The following is a 21,604-nucleotide window of genomic DNA, read 5'->3' on the forward strand; positions in this document are numbered from 1 at the left end:
CTCAATGTGCAAATTTTTTCCCATCTTGCAATTCAAGGCCAAGATTTGTGTAACAAAAAACCCTCGTGTTACAACAGCAGCATGAAATCAGAAAAGTGCTTTTTATAAATCCTAGAATTGTTCCTGAACAGGCGTTTTTTTCTCTGTATATTATAAATGCGGTTTGAATGTGATTTATACATATGGCATTGCTTAAAGAATGATGTCTTTTTTCACAAGGCAAGACAAAATAAAATAAAATAAAATAAAACGGGAGTGCGAACAATCAGGATAGAGACTACTTTTTTTTAAATAGTGTACATTATGCTTGTGTGAAACTGAACGCAATCAAGGCCGCGTGTGTGTTTAGAAACACATAGACATGAAAAACTACTGAAAATTGTTGCTTTGTCTGTGCACACCCTTTTATAACGTCCTTTTTTATATTATAAGGTGCACGTTATTCACAGTGTGAGCGTCTGTACGTATGCTTACACTGGAAGTGTCTGAAAAAAAGAAAAAAAACAATTAACTAGTCTTCTCCGTTTTCTCTTGAGCGAGACACTTGTCCAAGGTTATCCTCGGAGAACTGACACAATGCGAAAGCAGCGCAGGCATTCACTCCCAACAATCACTCAGGATTTACTGTGCGAATGCCGCCTTCATCCGAGAGCCGTCCGGCAACGAGAGGTTTCAAGGCCCTGAGACAAGGCTTTGTGGGGGAGGACAGGAGGAAAAAAAAAACGGGGCCTCTGTGTGTCTTTCATTAAGCTTGTTAGCTTATTACAATTCATCGAAGAAAAGAGCGATGGAAAGACAGAAAGACGACAAAGTTTTTTTCCCCCTCGTTCAACTCTTTGGGAATGGGCGTCATTAGAGCCGAGCACTCCCCCGAGCCCCACAAACTTTAAATAATTTGCGAATCAATTAACTCACAAACTCTCGACATAACACGGATTTCACACCCCCGGGGTTGGGGAGCGGCGCGCGCATTATCAGCTCCGGAGGATTCATGGCGTTTTGGGAGAAAAGTTCATGGTTGAAATCATTAATTCATTTTACAGGACTTTTAGTTATGCATTACGCTTCCCAGCTGTGGACGCCTGGAGATTAATGACATGTTCTTCAGTGCAGCGGCGTGCGCCTCCGTAAAGCTAATAGGTGAAACGGCACTTTTTTTCCTCCTATGCTAACGTCTGTGGGTTGAAAGGAAGGAATGCAGCCAAGTCAGTATTACGTTTCGCTGTTTCGAGAGTTAAATAAAGCACATTGAGGTATCAAAAAAGAAGCCATATAGAGAATAAGTCTTGGAAAGAGCTACGGCCGGGGCTATGAGGACCTGTTGCTGGGACGTGAACACACTAAAGAGTGAGACAGGATGGTAGGAAATGTCAAGTGGCGTGTAATTAATGGCTGCTTCAGAATCAAATCCAGACTTTTTGGCCTGAACTAGTTAAAGACAGTGATGAAAAACGCTGGGCATTAAACAAGCGTATCAGCAACGACTTCATCATGTAACAGTGTAACAAAAGATTCTGCCTCCTACAACAACGTAACATTCCACAGAGTCATTTGTTACATCGTTACAGGAATTTATTGCAAATTGTAAAAACAAAAGATTCCACATTGTGTAACAATTCTTATAAAGGTGTAACAAAAGACTCTGCATCATGTAGCAATGTAACTAAACTCGTATAACAATGTAACAAAAGACTTCTCAGCACGTAACAATGTACCAAAATTCCTGAAACCATGTAACAACAGACTGCACCATGTAACCATGTAAGAAAAATCTTGCAACAATGTAACTAAAGACTCTTCATCATGAGGCAATGTAACAAAAAAAAACTCTGCATGGTGTAACAATGTAGCAAATTTCTTGTAAAAAGTGTAACAAAAGACTCCACATTGTGTAACAATGTAACAAAATTCTTGTAACGATGTAACTACAGACACTGCAACGTAACAATGTAACAATATTGTAACAAATACATGTAACAAAATTCTGGTAAAGATGTAACAAACGGCTCAGGATCATGTGATAAAGGTAGCAAAGTTACTGTAATGATGGAAAGATTGTTGTGTAAGAAAAGGAAAAAGCTCATAACGCTTAATACCAGATTTTTAACCAGTGACATATCCTAATAAAACTCCACGAGAACTTAGTGGAAAACTGATCGGAAATCGAAACACTTCACTGAGGACGCCGTCCCTTTCCTTTGAGATCTTACAAGTTACAATAATTCAATTTCCAACAATTAAATCTTATTCTAAATTTCCGTTGATTAAATGTTAGGCTCTTGGGTCCCTCCTGAGGGAAGAGAGAAAGCAGAGCAGGAGAATTTCACTGATGAGATTAAAACACTGACCCCAATTGAACATCGTCTCTGACAATAATCGAGGCGAGGGTCAGCGGAGAACTGTAACTGGGGACGCGCAGATAATGGATGAGAAAATAACCACCCAAAGGTTATTCATTTTCATTACGGCGCCTGTTGAGCTGTTTATTTAATTTTTTTTCCTTTCCTAGCAGAAAATCATTCCTGGAGACCCCTGGCTCCACAGAGACATCAGCGCCGAGACAGGCTAAATGCAAAATGACGGAACGCTCCGGAAAGCTTTATTAGATGAATGGCACGCGCTGACAAAGAGTGTATTCTGCCTATTGAGGAGGTGTGTGTGGGGGGAGGGGGGTGGGGGGTGTTAGGGGGTATGCGGAGGGGGGGGGTGGGGTTGATGATAGCGGGCGCCTGCCTGCATCCTCAGGTGTTTCCAAACGAGTTCACACAGGAGTGATTAAACGGCGGGCACAAACAAGCCACACGTTTGCCCAAATTACTCACCACCTTGTTTTTGTGATTAATTAAACATGCAGATTAAAGTTGCAAAGGAATTTAGATTAATGAGCGCACAAGGCCTCGTTGATGGGAGCGTGCGGGAAATCCGGGGCGGGTGCTTTATGAAAAAAATCTAAAACGAAGGAGACAAGAGTGTGCGTCGAGTCTAGACCACGAGGAGCGCTCTCTAATGCGTACTGGCAGCTTTAAAACGACGCTTTCGGCATTGTGTGTGAGCTAATGGGCTTTCAATTAGCTGAAGTGCAGATGAGAACCAACACATTTACTGACGAGGCGCATAAACAGGCTACGTTTAGACTTTTAGAAGCACATATACATATATATGACACATATGTGAGCATGAAAACGTCAGATTCTTCGTATCAAGTGTAAAATTTTCGGATAAGTGACTAAAGCCTGGTTTGTACGTCTGCATATTTTTAGCACATATTTACGTCTTTGCATCGCGACACAGAAAGGGGGATTATGGGTAAACATGGCATGTAGAGGTGTGCTAGCACTCAATCCTTCCTTGTGCTACACTACGTGCTGTGTGTATCTGCGGTGCTATGCGTCAGGTGAAAGCTGATTGGTTGGTGGAGAGGCGTTTCCGGATGAATACACGGAAACATTCGGATAAGACGTTGTGACATTTCTTCCACAAGTTTAATCAAATTCAGATTAATATTTTCAAAATACATTGAGTGTAAACAATACAATTTTCATCGCATCCAGAACTTTCTGTCTTCTAGAGACATGCTTGTGATCCACAAACTCTTCCTGAAAGTGTAGTCTGTTAAAAATCTTAAGCGCTCGCGACAGAAATGGATGAAAAAACGCTTCGTAAAAATCTCAGCATTTTTCAATTCTTCAGTATTTTTTCATTTTCAGCTTCTTTTTTTTAACAAGCCATGTTGTCAGGTCACGAATCCAACTCGAGAAAGTAAATAAGGTAAAAAAAAATCTATAAAAGTTTGTTAAAATTTGTTCCTTTCACGAAGAGCCACCTTTAGCTAAATAACTGACATAAATGCACATGATTGGCCACAACAGAGGATCTGCTACAGAAGCCATTTTTTATGCTTGCTTAGATTTACTGAATCACTTTGCTGGATCGATGTTCGAACCGCAGTCCAGCATTAAAAAAAAAAAACAAACACACACGAGGTAGTGAAAATTTGTGAATTTTCTTGAGCTAGCGTAGATGACACAGGTGAGTTTGTTTTGGGGAAAATCAGTATTTTGATTGAAGTAGGTAAAAAAAGTGCTACACACATTCACCACACACACACACACACACACACACACTGTCTACACTACAAGGCTCACACTGTTGGCCCACGACTGGACGCGCTCCAGGGCGAAGGGCTGATGTTTGCTGTTCTACACCAGTGGCTCTTTCACCTTTATTCAGCTCAACAATCAGTGCTTCATGCCCAAAAATAGAGCCCTGACCCTGCAACTTATCAACTGTAATATCTGTGTTCGCACAGCCTGTAAAGGGGCTCAGTGCGGCCCACAGCTGCTGTGTGGTGTTAGTTGCTCCCAGCATGCTTCAATACGCTAGAACATGTAACAGCATCCTACACGTACAGTCCAGCTCAGCACAAACCCCGCATAGCAAACCGGTCGTAATGAGACGCACTCGCCAAGAAGTAACTGCTAATATCCTCTTAAAAATTCCATTTGAAATGACGTCCATGTTAAAAGCTTGGGGGCATTAAATTGAGTCCCGAAGTGCCAAAATAATGTGAATAATATGAATGGAAATCCGCCGATATCGTGACACGTGATATATATTCCTCTACCCAAAGTGACGCTGCAATTTGAGACGCACTGTTAGCTTAATAAAAGGTGGGCCGCCCCTTCGCCCCCCTGAGTGACAAGCCTGGCACACAAAGGTGGTAATCACTCGAGGTCCCTTTGTTATTCCAGCATTCAGCTCTCTCTCCGCGCTGGCAGGCATTCAGAGAGGACTTAACACGCTACTTACCAACACAGCGGAAAAAAAAATCCAGGCCGACCGAGGACGGGTAGAGCCGTGTTTGACTTGAAATCACAGGGATAAAGCGCCGGCTTTAGTGAATGGCCGTGAACTTTGAGGTGGGATATGTCATTCTCACTGGCCTAATTAACACCAGGCTGTTATTTTTTTTTTTCCTTCACATTAATATAATATAAGTCCATCCTGTGGCTCATATCCAACTTGACATTTGAAAAAAGATTAATGTGAACTTAACTTTTGGGGGGAGCTTGTTTGCCTAACATTACCTAGAAGCAACACTTTGCCAGATATGATCTTTATTACGGTGCTGGAAAGAGAACTGCCATTTAGGACATATTGTGGCGCTACACCGCGGCCGTATATCGGCTGTTTTCTGGCGCGTTTCTTTAAATGGAGCTCTTTCTTCATTGCTCTGAATGCTCTTATTGAGGGCAACTGGCAGCCATAAACTACCAATAACACTGCGTGCATTAGCATAGAGAATAGATTCACTCTATATATACAGATGGAGGTGTGTGTGTGTGTGAGAGAGAGAGAGAGAGAGAGAGAGAGAGTTATCTGACCAAATCCATGTTTCTCCGAAGTGACTGAAATGTTGTGATATTCCTGTCTGGTGTTTAATTTAAGAATTTTAAGAAGCGCCGTTCATCTAATTTTCTTGTCAAGCAGGTACCATGTGTGTAAAAAAGCATATCACGTGACGTCACTGCGTGTTAAGAAGCATGATGAATCTTTACAAAAAAGCATTGTTCATTTATTTTCTTTCTTTTTTTTACATTTTGTATGTCTGTTTATAACTTTGTAGAAAGAATAACAATTCCCGAAAAGTAAGCAAAAGACACTTGTAGGTGTAGAGAAGAGACGATATTTTCTTCATGGATTTGAAACGGAATGATGAGGGACATGCAGAGAGAGAGAGAGAGAGAGAGAGAGAGAGAGAGAGAGAGAAGGACAATGTGCTCCTAGACTTAAAAAATAAAAATAAAGAGTGTGTACTCACGTAAACAGTGCGACTTTATCCCCAGCTCCCAGAGATCACTTGTTAGTTGATTTTGAATTCATGAAAATGACCTGAAATGGAAGAAAGAAAAAAAAAGAACGAGTCAGTGACTATTTCTGAAAGGAGAGAGAGAAAGAGAGAGTGAGAGACAGACAGAGACAGACAGAAAGAGAGACAGAAAGACAGACAGAAGGAGATACAGAGACAAAAGATAGATAAATAGATAAAAGAGAAAGGAGGAAAAGGAAAGGGAGAGAGACAGAAATACAGGTAGAAAGACAGAGAGAAAGAGAAATAGAGACAAAGAGATACAGAGAAAGAGACAGAGAGGGAGAAAGAGGCAAAAAAAAGGAAAGAGAGAGAGATAGAAAGAATGAGAGAAAGAGAGACAGACAGAAAGAGATACAGAGAGAGAGAAAAGGAAAGAGAGATAGAAAGACTGAGAGAGAAAGAGAGGAGAAAAATTAAAGAGAAACAGACAGAAAGAAAGATACAAAGACAGAGAGAAAGAGATGCAGAGAGAGATAGATTAAGAGAGAGACAGATTTGGCTGCACACATTAGCAGTTGAAGTTAAACAGCCCTCTCTCTCTCTCTCTCTGTCTCTCTTTCTCTCTCTCTCTCTCTCTCGCTCTCTCGGCCCCTCGTTGTTCCTCCGAGGAACTCGACTCGAGACAATGTTTAGAGTCGGCGTCTCTGATACCTCATTAATCCGTCCTGCGCTGTTTGATTCTGCTAATAAATGCCTTTCATATAAAGTGCTTGTTTTATTCAATCTTGCGCTTGGCCCTCGCTCACACCGCGCAGCGCTAATGATTTATTTAGCTCTCGGCCTCGGATCAGCTCGAGCACGGTTCTCCGAATGAGCAAGAGAGAGAGAGAGAGAGAGAGAGAGAGAGAGAGAGAGAGAGAGAGAGAGAGGGGCCACGAGGGAAAACACCAACAAACACACACTTTCTTTAATGTAGATGTGCTCAGCTTTTAGCTCTTATCTCAGCAAAAAGTTTGGACTTTTTGCATTTTTCAAATTGCAACTTGGAGAAAGAGGGAAAGAGATGAAATGAAAGAGGGAAAAAAATGTGTGCATGTTGGAGGGATGTGTTGGGGGGGAGGGAAGAAGTGCACAAAGCTCATTGATGTTCATTTCTTCGCATTATTCTGTTTTTCACAACAAGCAGGGATCTCATTACCAGCTGATTTATACAATTAGCCTGCCTCGGCACCGCCAATTAAACAAGGACACAGGGGTTTAAGGTCACAGCTAATTGATCCGCCTGCAATTTGTGCTCCCTCCATCTCAGGAAAGGGAAAAAAAAAAGCGTTACGCGACCGAGCCCTCTGTTCACACACAGCAGAGGAGAACCGCAGGAGAACCCATCAGATCTGTGTAGCCGCGAGTCTGGTACTGACAATACAGACTGGATACGTGTGAAGATTTATGACGCACAAAACCTCAAAAACATTATTCATACCATGTAGCGCTGTTGAATCGTGGATTCTGATTGGTCAGAAGGTGGTGATTCTGACACATTATTGTTTCTATAGTAACAGTTTATTCACAGCGTCATGTACAGCGGCTGCTACGCTAATAATAAATGGATTAAACAGAGAAACCTCTGTAACTGATAAATAATATGGTGAAATTTTCTGTAAGGAGACATTTATTTAACATTTATGGAAGGAGTCTCCAGTGTCAGAGGTAAAGCTGTGAGTTTTCCGACATCTTCCGCGCAGAGGAGTTTACGCTTCTTTGCGGTTCCTTGGTAACAAAACATGACAAGCTGCATTTTGTTTTGTTTTTTTGTCTTATTAATTTCATAGAGCTGCTATGACATACAGTAAGTGAGAACAGGAACAAACTTCTTTCATGGATGTTCCACAGCATGAAAAGTAACTATAAATGGATAAAAAGTATCACATGTCGTTCTTTAATTAATAAGGGATTGTAATGGTTGGCAAATTGCTGTGGCTTAAAGTTAATACATTTAATGGTTTATTCCTTCCAAAAGATCTGAGAAGGTTCCCTTGAGGGCGAAGTGGGAATGAGTGAGTGTGTGTGTGTGTGTGTGTGTGTGTGTGTGTGAGCGTGAATGGAAAGCCGTTGTCATCGAAATCGCACCTCGGAGCTGGCAGCCTGTTTTGAGGTCTCAGAGGGGCACGCCGTAGGTCTGTGTGTGTCCCCACACTGTCTCACCTCTCCTGCACTGTGTGTGTGTGTGTGTGTGTGTGTGTGTGTGTGTGAGCCCTTGACAGGAGTGCTAATTCCATAAACGGTTCTCTCCTTCAGTCACATTATATATTCCTCTTTCCTGTTGAGCTTTAATAAAGACTGTCCTGTTTTAATTGCGGGGGGTAAAAAATTAACAAGAATTTGAATGTATAATGTGATGGTAATTGAGAGAAATGATGAGGAATGAAAGTAAGAGGAACGGTGTAAACGCTGTCGTTTTATTTAGGCTTTATTTAAGCAAAAGGCTCATCCAGATTCAAAAAAAATCTTTTTCATTACCAAAAAAAACCAATAATATTAGAAATAATTAGGATCTAGTGCAGTACAAAGCCCAGGCATGTGAGGAGCAAAGTGAATGAGACTGTGTGTGTGTGTGTGTGTGTGTGTGTGTGTGTGTGTGTGTGTGTGTGTGTGTGTGTGTATTGTACCGGGACTAAAGCAGTGAGAGTTTCCTCAATCAAACCCCTTCTCTAATTGCGTGATCATGGATTTCACTACAGAGAATTACAATCAGCTCCGAGTCGCTTTTATTAGTTTCCCAACTGTTTTATTACTGAAGCATTGTGTCTGTAATTACGCCTGCAGTGAGCTCACGCTTTACTCTTCTTCTTTATCTCACTGTCTCTCTCTCTCTTTCTCTCTCTCTCCTGAAATACAGGCATAGAAAAAAACAGGGAAGAATAAGGTGAGAGAAGAGAAGAGAAGAGAAAAACTCTGCAAAGTGAGAGAAGCAGAAAGAAAGAGAGAGAGAGAGAGAGAGAGAGAAACAGACAGATGGAGACACAGAGAGACAGACAGACAGAGAAAGTGACAGTAAGTGAGAGAAAAACAGACAGATGGATGGACAGAGAGAGAAAGAGAGAGAGAGAGTGAGGGAGGGAGAGAAAGAGAAAGTGAGAAAAAGACAGACACAGAGGGAAAGAGAGAAGCAGAGTAATAAAGAGAGAGTATGACACACAGAGAAAGAAAGAAAGAAAGAAAGAAAGAAAGAGACAAAGTGAGAAAAAGACAGACAGAGAGAGAAGCAGAGAGAAAAAGAGACAGACAGACAGAGAAAACGACAGACAGACAGAAGCAGAGTGATAAAGAGAGAGACAAACAGATAGAGAAAGAGAGAAAGAAAAAAAGAAAGAAAGAAAGAAAGAAAGAAAGAGACTGAAAAAAGACAGACAGAGAGAAAGAGAGAGAGGCAGAGAGATAGAGACAGACAGAGACAGACGGAGATAAAGAGAGAGACAGCCGAAAACAGTTTTTTAACAGCGCTACAAGTTTCAGAGTTCCACTCCATCTCTCCTCCACTCATGAGCCCAACACATGTCTCTAATAAACACAACACCGCAAAGTGACTGCTGAGGGCAGGAGCCAAAGGACACACACACACACACACACACACACACACAGACACACACACACATACGATAAAGCACAGTGCATTAACTCATGATATGAACATCAGCCTCAGAGAAATGAAAATCAGTGATGTTGAATTCTGGATTGTGATTGGTCAGAAGGTGTTGATTAATTTTCTATAACAGCAGCTCTGACAGTAGTGACTGTTAGAATGCACTTGTTCTAATATGTTATCGTTTCTGTAGTAACAGGGACACAGGGACTCATACGCCAGACGCTCCACTGATAATAAACGGATTAAAATACGTGTGTTATTGCTGATCTGTAAGGAGACGTTTATATAAAATTTATGGAAGGAGTCTCCAGTGTCAGAGGTAAAGCTGTAACTTTACGTTTTCGGACAGAGGACTCTTTTTGCGTAAGAAAGGTCAGGTTTTTTTCGTCTCATTAACTTCAAGAGAGAGAAAAAGAGAGAGACTGGTGAGGGAATGATTGTCTACAGCTGCTAAGTGAGAACAGGAACTAACCTGTTTCTCAGACAAACTGATACAAAAGCAAAACATTCATTAATTAATAATAAGTGTAATCGTTTGTAAATTGCTGTTGTATAAGAGGAATAAAACACGTGTGGATGTGCTGTTACTGGAAAATAACACACACTAGGAAGTCCAGGTTGATTTAATTACTGGACAACATAATACTGCTCGGTGTGTTTGTCCATCATGTGACAGCAAACAGTACATAACTACCTTAAAATTATAAAACATTATCACACACACACACACACACACACACATGCACACACTCTCTCAGTGAGTACACTCTTCACTCTTCCACAGCTTGTTTTAGAGAAATGTACTCTACAGCAATATGCTTTTAAACATCCTCCAAGGTGAGCTTTTAAGAGCCTAAACCTGCACACCGAAGCGGTTAAACTCAGTGGTCATCTCCTATTGCGTTCCGTGACATGACATGGAACATTTTAAATTGCACCCCATCACCTAAAGCTTTATTCAGGCCTCTGAACCTGTGAAAAAAAAACACATTACCTCTATACACTATTCCCATCCCTGCGCTCTTCTTAGTCCACAACATGTTAAAGAGGAGATTTAGCAAAGGCAGTTATTGGGACAAAAGAGCCAATCTCGCCCATCAGCAGGTCGCTCGTGTACCTAGTGGAGGCCAGGTTATCTCTCCACCAACAGCAGGGCCAGAACCGGGGCCGGAAAAAGGGGAGAAATGGGGGAAAATGAAGCAGGAGGCCTTAGACCAGCAACACAGGCTAAGCTGTCATTCGGGATGGGAGGATTGGATGGGAAGCGGAGAGGATGAAGGGGGGGTTCTCGCTTGAAAAAGCTCCATGCCTGTCATTCGGCACGGACCCCATTGTCAAATTCAATCTCCAGCCGGACAAAAAGCAACTCGCGCCTGCACTTCTTCCAAAAAGAAACATGGTTCCCCAGCAGCAAGTCGACTTAATTATTGAGCGAGATAAAGCTATCGGAGAGGAGGTTCAGGAGGAGGAGGAACATCAGGAGGAGGAAGGAAGGAAGGAGGGGTAAAACATCCTAACAAAGGTAGTACGAGTATTGACTAACAATGTCCATACCAGGTGCTGTGATCACTAATAATTAGCTAATTGGTATTGACATAAACAAACTAATATTTTTAGCTAACGTGAATCTGTGGTGTGACGCTCTCGCTGTGACGAGTTTGTGTGACGAGCAATCGTATAAAGTTGGGGGTGCTAATACTTATGAAAATGGCGAGAATATTAAGTGCAAACTTTGTTTGCAATTTTGTAATATTTACATGATGGTGTATTTTTGAATATTTACAATCCCATGTTCTACGTTTTGTTATCGTTTCTATAGTAACAGCTCACTCGCAGTGACTCGAACAGCAGACGCTACACATAATCTCATCTAAAGACTAATCATTAACAGATTTTAAAAAACATGTTCCTATTTACTAAAGAAAGATGTATAATCATTGATACACTGACATTTTCTCTGTTTAACGTGAGAAGCTGAGTTTTTTTTTGTATTATTAACTTCTAGATAGAGAGAAAAAAGAGACGCTGGTGAGGGAATGACAGTGAAGTTCAGGGTGGTAACAGTCATGCCGCTTCACTGCACCATCCTGTCACTGATTATTTTCCTACAACAACGTGCCACAGTGTGTGTTATTCCTCACACAGCCATGATGCTGCTGCAGTGCCTGAGGCAGAAATGGTCTGCATCTTCTCTAGGTCACGTTGCAAGGGCCTTCGGCACCACGAATGCTCAGAATACATAAAAATCCACCATATCATTGAGTTATTTGGGTTTGGTGACAGTCCAGCGGGTGAACATCCACAGCTTGAGGAGACCGATTGCACCCCTGGAGTCACAATCACGGGTTCAGAGTCTGCTTCGGCGACTCACCAGCCATTCTCTCGCTCTCTCGCTCTCTTATCGCCCACACTCTCACGGGGCGTTTTAGCCGCTGAAATCCTGTTCACCACATACTGGTTTTTAGGAGCTGTGAAATGAGTGCCGGAGAAGCGTGGCCACAATGTCCGCCTGTGTTGCCACTGGCCTTGAAAATGGGCTCGGGGCTTTTTGTCCAGGGAATGCATAAATGGAAGTTTTTAACACCTCAAAGGAAAGAAGGGCTTTTGTGCGGCCGCACTGGTGAAAGTCGTCGCTCTCCTGAGGAGGCAGACGCGTTGAGTGCTACAGGACAAAAGGACCCGGAGCCCCGAGCAGCAGGAGACAGGCTCGGCCATGAGCTCCACACCCATACACACACACACACACACACACACCTATACATACACTATCACTAACCTATACCTATATATGTACATATATAGACATATATACACACAAACGGATACGTACACGACACAGACACACTCACACACACTTCTTTTCTTTTACCGACAAAGGTTCAAAACATGCCTCATTTTCAGTGACATGAGCATGATCTTTAGAAAAAAAAAAAACATACAAATCTTTTACACAGATGCTGAGTAAATCTTTCTACAAAAGGAAACAGCTTGAAAACAAAGTCACGTTGATTGATTCAGAGTCTAACTTTGGTTAAAAAAAATAATAATAATTCCAGGCTTCCTTCTTCTCAATTCACTGCTACTTCTGAAATTCATTCATTTTGTTTTTCAGACAACAAAAGCCGACAGCCAGCGCTGACAATCAGCGCGCGTGAGCGTTACACATCCACAATAAACATTTAAATGCAAATAAATCTGAGGCACAAAAGGACCCGCATCTTCTGTCAGTGGCAACATAATCAACCTGCAATTGTCTCCTGACTTTCAGCCATTTTCAGTGACAAGGTCTAAGCGGCGAGCATCTGTATTCAAATGACTGCACTCTTTAAAAGACCAAACGCAGGGCAGGGATTTTTTAAATTTATTTATTTTTTTCCCCCTAACAGTGCCGAAAGTCAATCACATGGTGAATTAAACCAGAATGGGATCAATTGATCCAGAAATGATCAGGTTACAATCAGGCGCCATCAATTGTCCACGAAATTATTAGTATTTTTATTTTTTTCTTGTTGTTTTTTTGTTCAGACTGGAAGCAAGTGTGACACCGTCGCATTTTCAAAGATTACATTTGCAACTGAATTGAAAATGCAGCAGCTTTAGACAATCTGATAAGACTGAAATGAGGGAAACGTGAAAAGATGAACAGGAGAACATTAAAAATGGCGTCTTTTGTAGCGGATAAAGAGAAAACAAGGCTCTGTGAAGTGAGCTCAGGACGGCCTTCGCTCTCGACATGGGTGTGGTGACGCGGAGTTACTGATACCACCCTGAAGTTGATTATTTTCCAATATAGCAGCTATAAACAGTCGTTCCCTCACCAGCCTCTCTTTTTCCTCTCTCTTAACAAAAAAAGCTTGTAATGTTACTAACAAACTGCAAAAGCGTAAACACATCTGTCCTGAAGATGTCAGAAAACCTAAAGTTACAGCTTTACCTGTGACACTGGAGACTCCTTCCATAAATTTTAAACTATATAACAAGATAACTTCACCATGTCAATGATTTCACACTTTTTCATTTGTTTTTTATGAGCAGAGCATCCGCTGTACACATCCCTGTGAATGAGCTGTTACTATAGAAACGATAATGTATTAAAACGAGCGCATTAATGTATATAAACCTGTGATTTGCAGCTGCACTACTGTCAGGGCTGCTGTTATAGAAACACCTGACACCGTCTTCTGACCAATCCCAATCCAGATGGGATAAAGAAGGTTATAACAACGACAAAAAGCAGGGCGAGAAATGGCAACAGCAAAAAAATGAGAGGAAATATTTCATAAATTCCTAAATACACTCATAAATCCTTGGCACAAACCTGCACAGGGAAAGAAAACAAATAATATAAAGAGCTACGTTTAGGTATGAGAGAAATACCCGGAAAGAAAACGAGCGCTTTACAGCGAGCTAAACGTTTCCTCAGACGTTCTTCATAGGAATGTAAATCTTAACCGTGATGGACAGCTGTGTTTACAGCGAGCCCTATACAACCGGCTTACGCATTGAAACAATTAACATTATAACCTCTCGCTTCAGTTGTTTACATTAACGCCGATCACGCCGATCTTTCCTTCCTCTCAAAAGCTCACGATTAATCGTCACATGGTGGAGAGCAAATGACTGCATTTGGGAAGGGTGGAGAGAGAAATGATCGGTTTGAGAATATCTCTGCATTCTTAATTTTCTAGAGAGGGAAATGATTTAAAGGACGCGCACAAATCTTGGCTGACACGACCGGAGCTGGCTAGGCAATCTTGCTCTCCGTCTTGGCGCTGCACGCATTTAGGGCGAAAAAAAAAGAAGCCCCTGAACACAGAGCACTTTCCTCTCTCTGGTGAAAAACAAATGCTTCATTTGAGTCACTGATCGGCGGTATAATTGAGTTTATTACCCTTTTTTTCTTTTTTTTTTTTTAAAAGGACGAAAAAATAGAGCTTTTGAAAAGTGGAGGTCAAATTATCTCTCCAGTCAGGCAATAAATAAGTCAAACAAGGTAAGGGCTCCTGCCAGCAGTATTTTAGTGCCGAATTCAATTAGTGGGAGAAAAAAAACAGGAGACGCATGATTCTCAGCTCGGCTATTAGAGACACGTCCTTTCCCATGATGCCGCAGCAATCAGCTTTTCAGGTGTTGGAGAAGAGATGAGCAGCTGTACGAGGACGAGAGCGGCTTCAGGAACGCAATCACAGCGAGTTTGGAGAAATTACATGTGGCACATGATTGCACCAGCAGGTCGAGGACAGATTTTATTATTATTATTATTATTATTATTATTATTATCGCTTTACCTAAACCTCCACGTCTAATGATGTGGTCACAAACCCATGAAGCAGGAGTGACGATCTAGACCAGCGATATTCAATTAAACTATGCGAAGTTGCGATATACTGTATCCTTGCATTTCATGTGACATCACACTGTATCATGGCGCCATTTGAGAATCAAATAGGACGCATCAATGTTATCAAGCTGGTGGAACCTTAAGAAGATTTATTTTTATTTATACTGCTCTAATACACTTCACTACACACACAATACATCTTGTGGAGCAGTTACACTTTCTCGTAGCTGTGTTAGCTAGCTAGCTACGTCACAGGACAACTGGAAAGCTTATCTCAGCAGCAAGTTAGCAAACGTTAGTTAGTTAGTTAGTTAGCTAGCTGATATCGACTTAACGTTAAGGAGAGTGGGTGTGTGTGAGATAAATAAATATCAGAAAACCACAAATTTGGTAAGTTTTCTGCCAGTTTAAGTGGAATCTGCAATTCAGAGGAAAGTAACAAAAAGTCTATTTTATTGAAATACCATCCCTTCTTAAGTAAGGTGAGAAGTTTTTGCCATTTCTAACTACATTAATGTTGTGCAGCGAAGCCAAAATTTCGGTCCCAAACCCAGAAAAATCATATGACTGAGACACTAGGATAAGAAGGATGAGACAATACGACGTAGTAATGATTTGTTTCATAGTGGTTCTTTACGTTACCACTTTCACTCTGAGCGTCGGTTTCGAATATATATTTTCGAATGTTTTTAATAAGTCATGTTATCATTAATCAGTTTGTTGATCAGATCAGAGAAGGTAAATAAAACGAAAAGATTCAATGAAACGTTGTGAAAACTCTTTCCTTTCCCAGTGAGCTGAGAATCTGCTACAGAAGCCATGATGGTTTATGTTTTAAAAAAAAACATGGGCTGGATTTTCTTTTTATTATACGGTGATCGTTTCTGGTACGGGGTTTTTGGAGTGCCTGGTCCACCAGTTGACGACGGCTGCTCTAGGAATATAAGTGAAACTGAATTCTCTCATGTTCCTTTCCATTATGCAAGTCATTGTAAATGTTATGAGACGTACAAGGTGGTCAGACAATCTAAAACAAGCATAGTAAAGTAAAAAAAAAAAAAATGAGACACACACACTCCACACGCCCAACCTTACAAACCTTACAAACCCTACAAACCTTACAATGTGGCCTTTGTGACATAATGCCCGCTCCATGGTGGATTTTTGGAAAATAATCCAAATTTTCCTATCCCATGTATCCAGTAATAACAACTTACATCACATAGCACTGCTTATGTGTGCTGAGAGTGAAGTTTGGTGTTTTTTTTTTAAGGTTCGAGAGGGGGGTAAGACAAACATGGCCAAACGGTTATTATGTTCCAGTCGTGCCCAGAGAGCCCATTAGAGCGTGGCACTGGCCGTGTGAAACCCGAGGAACTCGTCACCTAGAGAAGTCCGGAGCAGACTGTTAACAAGCCAGACGTCTGTAAAATAAATATGAAGACATTTTTTTAAGAGTTTGTGTTTTTCGCGAATTTCATATCTAACAGTTAAATTGGACAAAACATGAACGTCAGACTTTAAAAGAAATGGGATCCACTTGACCACACACATACACACACAGAGCTGATGATAGCAACATGAGGTTAGCATTATCGGTGATGAAAGCACGACAGGTGGGTCACATGAAAAGGTCTCGACATTTCACTGCGCCTCTTTACCACATGGCTTGCATTATTCTCAACATATATAAATTTCCGACCTGCTAGTGTGCTTCAGCTTCGGCCGATAAATCCGGAAGCAATCCAAGATGTAAATAAAAGCGGGACTTGAGACGGCACATGGGAAAGGTGGCACAAGGAGAACACTCAGCTCTCGACCTTGGCTCTCAGCTCAGCGCAACTTCACACTTTCTCCTCCAGATTTTTCAAGCACCATGCAAAGTCGAGTGTTGAAGCAGCGGCTTGATTACCAGGGCACGTCTCTTAAAGCACACACACGGATCTCAGCTCGAAAAAACACACCAAGGATGAGAATAAACTGTAAAAAAAATGAGCTTTAAACACAGTGTTTGTGTGGGGAATTGAAAGGATCCCAACTTTAAACCACACCACACTTTGTAAAAGCGAAACCACTATTATTGTTGTCGCTAAAGGTTTGACGCTGCTCAGTGCACAAACTGTTTTTTTTCTTGTGCTGCTCACAACACACAATACAAGTTCAAAAATTTTGCCATGAAGTATTATTTTTCTCCGTTTCTAAAGGTTGTGAAAGGCTTCAAGATAAGCAGCCTTCAGCTATAAATTCAGAGAATGCTAAGCTTTTTATATATTTTCTATTTTTTTATGTATAGCTCTCCGAGCGAAAAAACCAAGCCCTGCTGAAATCAAAAGGCCAGGGGAAGGTTATTCTGAGAGGGAAGTCACTTGTGAAATTGTAAAATTTGTGAGAGATTGCAGTCTATTTCAGATGCTTTTTATGAACCCGAAGCAGGCTATCGCACGGCGGATCGTGTTTTAGGAGACTGAGAGATGAGAAGAGAGAGGAGTAAAGCGATGCTAATCTCCCCGTCAAAGTGAAGCGATAACAAAACGCTTTTATCTGCCTCTGGAGTCGAGGAAGAACAAGAGACGAAGTCTACTTTTACCACAGTGCTGTTGAATTCTTGAATCTGATTGGTCAGCAGGTGTTGATTAATTTTCTATAACAGCAGCTCTGACAGTAGTGCAGCTGCAAATCACAGGTTTATATTAAAGCTCTTGTTCTAATACATTATCGTTTCTATAGTAACAGCTCATTCACAGGGACTCGTAAACATGTAAGTAAACATTTAATTTAACATTTATGGAAGGAGTCTCCAGTGTCAGCGCTTTGTGACAGTCAGAGGTAAAGCTGTAATTTTAAGTTTTCTGATGTCTTCAGGTTCTTTGCGGTTTCTCAGTAACTTTACAAGCTTCATTTTTTTGTCTTATTAACTTCAAGAGAGAGAAAAAAGAGAGAGTGGTGAGGGAGCGACTGTTTACAGCTGCTATAAGGTAAGTGAGCTAACGTGTTTCACAGACAGACAGATAAAAACTATGATGTGTTTTTCTTTAATAAATCAAAATTGTACTCGTTGGTAAATTGCTGTGGTATAAGAAGAATAAAACACTTCAAGACATGCTGTTACAGGAAAATAATGTAGCTGTCACGCATTAATAATGATATCTTCTGCACATTTTTAGAAGACCTTTAAAAAACCAGGCTGACATCAAGGATGATATCAGAGCTTTGTGGAAGACAAAAAGAAAACACTCCGTAGAACATTTCTGCTTGTTTTTTTTTTTCCATCTGAATATTCATCCAGTTTCCACGTCCCCAAGAAACTCTTCTAATCAGAGTCACTTCCCCCTTTAATCACAGGGGCTGTAATTATGTTCTGATAAAGCGTTTTTTCCCGCACTCCTCCATGTCACTCACAGGTCTAGTGCGTGGAACACGGCGCTAAAAGCTGTCAGACGTCACACACCCGCACCGACGCTCATCCTTTCACCACTAATTGATATTATTACTGACCTAACATGCCTCAGAGACGCTGGACGAGTAAAAAAGATATATAACCAAGTCCAGAAATCGGAGATGACTTTACCAGATCTGCTGCAATTCTTTAAACCTGAGTGCAAATGGAAAGGCGCCCATTTTTTTTTTTTTGCCAAAAAACAAAAAGCAGCACCACGGCTATATCGAGGCTTCTGCTTTTCTCTTTGTGAATCCATCCAGCACAGGGATTAGAGGAGAAAAAAACCCTCTTGGTTTCCATGTTCATCTTGGAAGAGCTCGACGTCAGGGACGATCGCGCACCGCAAGTTGATAATGATGACGATTTAATTAGAAGGCTCTCTGTGGTCTCTGGAGTTTGACCAAACTTCTCCACCCTGCAGATGGCGACCAATAAATTTAGCTACACCGAGAAAGAGAAGGAACATCTCTTCATCTCCACTACCACCAGCACCATCATCATCAACATCATCATCTCAGTCCTGCCACTAAACCAGAGACAGAGAGCTTTATTCCCATGTGATATGCCACCACACACACACACACACACACACACACACACACACACATACACACACACACACGTTTAAGCCAAGATCTGAAACTACTTCTCTGTTATAAGCCTTTTGAAATATAGTGACTCTGCTTATATAACGTTAGAAGAATAGCCTTATGAAAAGGTCCGAGCTGAAAAAAAAACAGAGCGTGTGTTTCAAAGTGGCCTCGGGATTCTGATAAACAGAAGAACAAAAAAGGAACGTGCTGTAAAATTAACGGTTCAACAAGTCACAGCTCAGAGAAAACCTCATCTCATTTGCATCACAGAGGGCCTGAGAGGGTTCGAGTTTTGCTCTGTGTCATAGTTTCAGTTTCTTTCTTTCTTTCTTTCTTTCTTTTTTTATAGAGAGCTACAAGGGATGAAAAAAGGGGGAAAGGTCTCCACTCTTAATCTAATAACCCCTGCCTCTTCTACTTCTTCTTCCTTCTCTTCCTCTGGCGTTTAGATTTTCCCGTCCACTCAGCTCGGAGCGACTTACGCTGTTCGTGGGTGTCCGGCGTGTGCCAGTGTGGCTGTTCTTTAAGACCATCAAAGAGGCTCTTGGGTAAGGCTCGGGAGGCAAAACCGCACATTTTCCTCCATCATTTCAACAGTTTTTCCATTTAAAAAAAATGAAAAAAAGGAAAAAAATATTACACCATTATAGTTCTCTCACTCAGCAGACTTTTGACAGCCGTGCTGTGAAACAGTCCTGTGACACGGAGGAGATGAAGAAGGAGAAGGAGGAGGAGGAGGAGGAGGAAAAGGAACTCAAAAAAAGAAAGAAACGAGAGTTTGAAATTATAGTCCTGGACCAGGAGGTAGCTTGATGAACGAATGAAAAAACGGATATGTTTTAATTCATTCGCAATTTGTTTTCCATTGCCTGTGCCAGAGCAAAAAAAAAAAAAAAAAAAAGGGAAAAGGTTCACATTTTCCATTTCACTTTTGGTGTGGTTCAGAATGAAGGATAAAGAAAGAAGGAGTGAGAGAGACAGGGAGAGAGAGAAAGAAGTGTCTTTGCTTTGGAGACACTGTGGAGGATCAGCGAGTTCACGTCTCTTTGTAACGAGGAAGACGTCTGAGGCCCTGTTTGTTTGTTCGATATTTCCATACTGACGTGTCCTTGACCCCTACGTCCCTTCAGCTGAGTGTCCTCGGCAGTTCTACCCACAATCCCCGTCGCCTTAAGAACCGGAGGACACACGCGTGGCCTATTCAGCTACAAAGACGCCTGGCACTGCTTTGAAACATCGTTATCTGTGGAGGCGCAAACACACACACACACACACACAAGGCATCAACGCCTCATCAAAGCTCGTTCACGAACAAGCTCCAAGTGCTTTCTCTCCGTACCTGCCCATTTTCTACGCAGCCCAGAGAGAAATAAAACGTCCACCAGTGCTCAAGTGACGTTTTTAGAAAGGAAGAGAGAGAGAGAGAGAGAGAGAGAGAGAGCAGCACTTGTGGTCGGGTCTGCTGAAGCCATTTTCTCATGACGCACGCCCTGTAAAATCCGCGAGTCAGTGTAAATAATCATGGAATAAGGAAACAAAAGAGCTGGCCAGAGCGATTTGAGCTTAACTACTGTCAGAACTACAGCCACAGAAATTGCACCCTCCTTTTTTTCCACCCTCTTTTGTCACTTTAATTTGTTTTTGGCATCGTCCGTCCTGAGTTTCCACAGACGAGAAAAAAAACACTGTAGGCAATGCGAATTTTGGCATAACGTCCTCAAACGTTTTCCATATAATTTTCAAGAGTGGATCAGATGTCCATTTTTGCAACTACAATAAAAAACTGTAGAGCAGCGGAACAAGATGTTAGCTACTGGTTCTTCAAAAAAAGCCAGAGCCTCTAGAAGATCTAGTGTCACATTAAAAACGTTGTTTTAGAGTTTTAGTGCATTTTTAACGGTATTTCTCATTCCTACCTTTCTGATTATCCTCCCGATCTTTGCGTTTGACCCAACATACAGAACACGATCTTAGCTAACGAGCCCATAAATATAAATCTATAAATATGTCTATATACTGAATATACTTGTTTTAAATGAGTACAAATATATATTGATATGCTTACTAATACATATACAATTACATAAACTGATCAGGTCCTTAGGTCGTTTAACCCAAAGTCATTTTTTTGGATCACAGAAATGCGGCAATTTGTCAAAATATTCACAGAAAATGTATCTAGAACTTCTGAGATTGATCAGAAATGCAGACAGGATGCAATAATTGCTCTTTGTTTTTTCTTAAACATCATCCTGCACAGGGACAGCGGATGAAAATGAGTCACACTTGAAAAGAAAGCGAGATAGACAGAAAGAAAGAAAAAACGATGTTACATGCTTCATTTACAAACTCATTTGCATACCACGAACATTTGTGACGTCAGTACTGCAAAGCCGAATATCATGATGCTGATTAACAAACTCTGTACTGTGCAGCACACACACACACACACACACACACGATCAGTGCATTCGTACAGAAAGCAAACCGAAGATGACGTTCGTGTGAATAATTTCAGCGCAGTAGCACGGCCTTCTAATTCAGCGAGCCACGTCTCTGTAGATTAATTACTGACCTCTAACTGGCTTCTTGTAAAGTTAGTGATCTATCAGCTTGTGACAGGTTCGCGATGAGCCGAGCTGAAATAAACACATGCGCAAAACACACACACACACACATTGTGACAGGCCGATGGAGAACAGTGAACAGCTGTGAGTGCAGAATGCTAACGTCTGTTAGCGTTTTAAATACAGCCAGTGTTCACTGTACACGTCCT

At 41.4% G+C, this 21,604-nt stretch overlaps 1 protein-coding gene across 10 annotated transcripts in view; it reads right to left on the reverse strand.

The window, feature by feature from the left end:
- sox6 (SRY-box transcription factor 6) overlaps positions 1-21,604 on the reverse strand; it is a 178,339-nt gene that overhangs the window by 146,397 nt on the left and 10,338 nt on the right. For all 10 annotated transcript variants that reach the window (XM_053238096.1, XM_034308752.2, XM_034308749.2 and 7 more), the window contains one exon: positions 5,822-5,892. The gene's annotated coding sequence lies outside the window, so the exon portion shown is untranslated. The remainder of the gene's footprint in view (positions 1-5,821; positions 5,893-21,604) is intronic.

This window comes from Pangasianodon hypophthalmus, chromosome 11, assembly GCF_027358585.1.
Source record: "Pangasianodon hypophthalmus isolate fPanHyp1 chromosome 11, fPanHyp1.pri, whole genome shotgun sequence".
NCBI lineage: Eukaryota > Metazoa > Chordata > Actinopteri > Siluriformes > Pangasiidae > Pangasianodon > Pangasianodon hypophthalmus.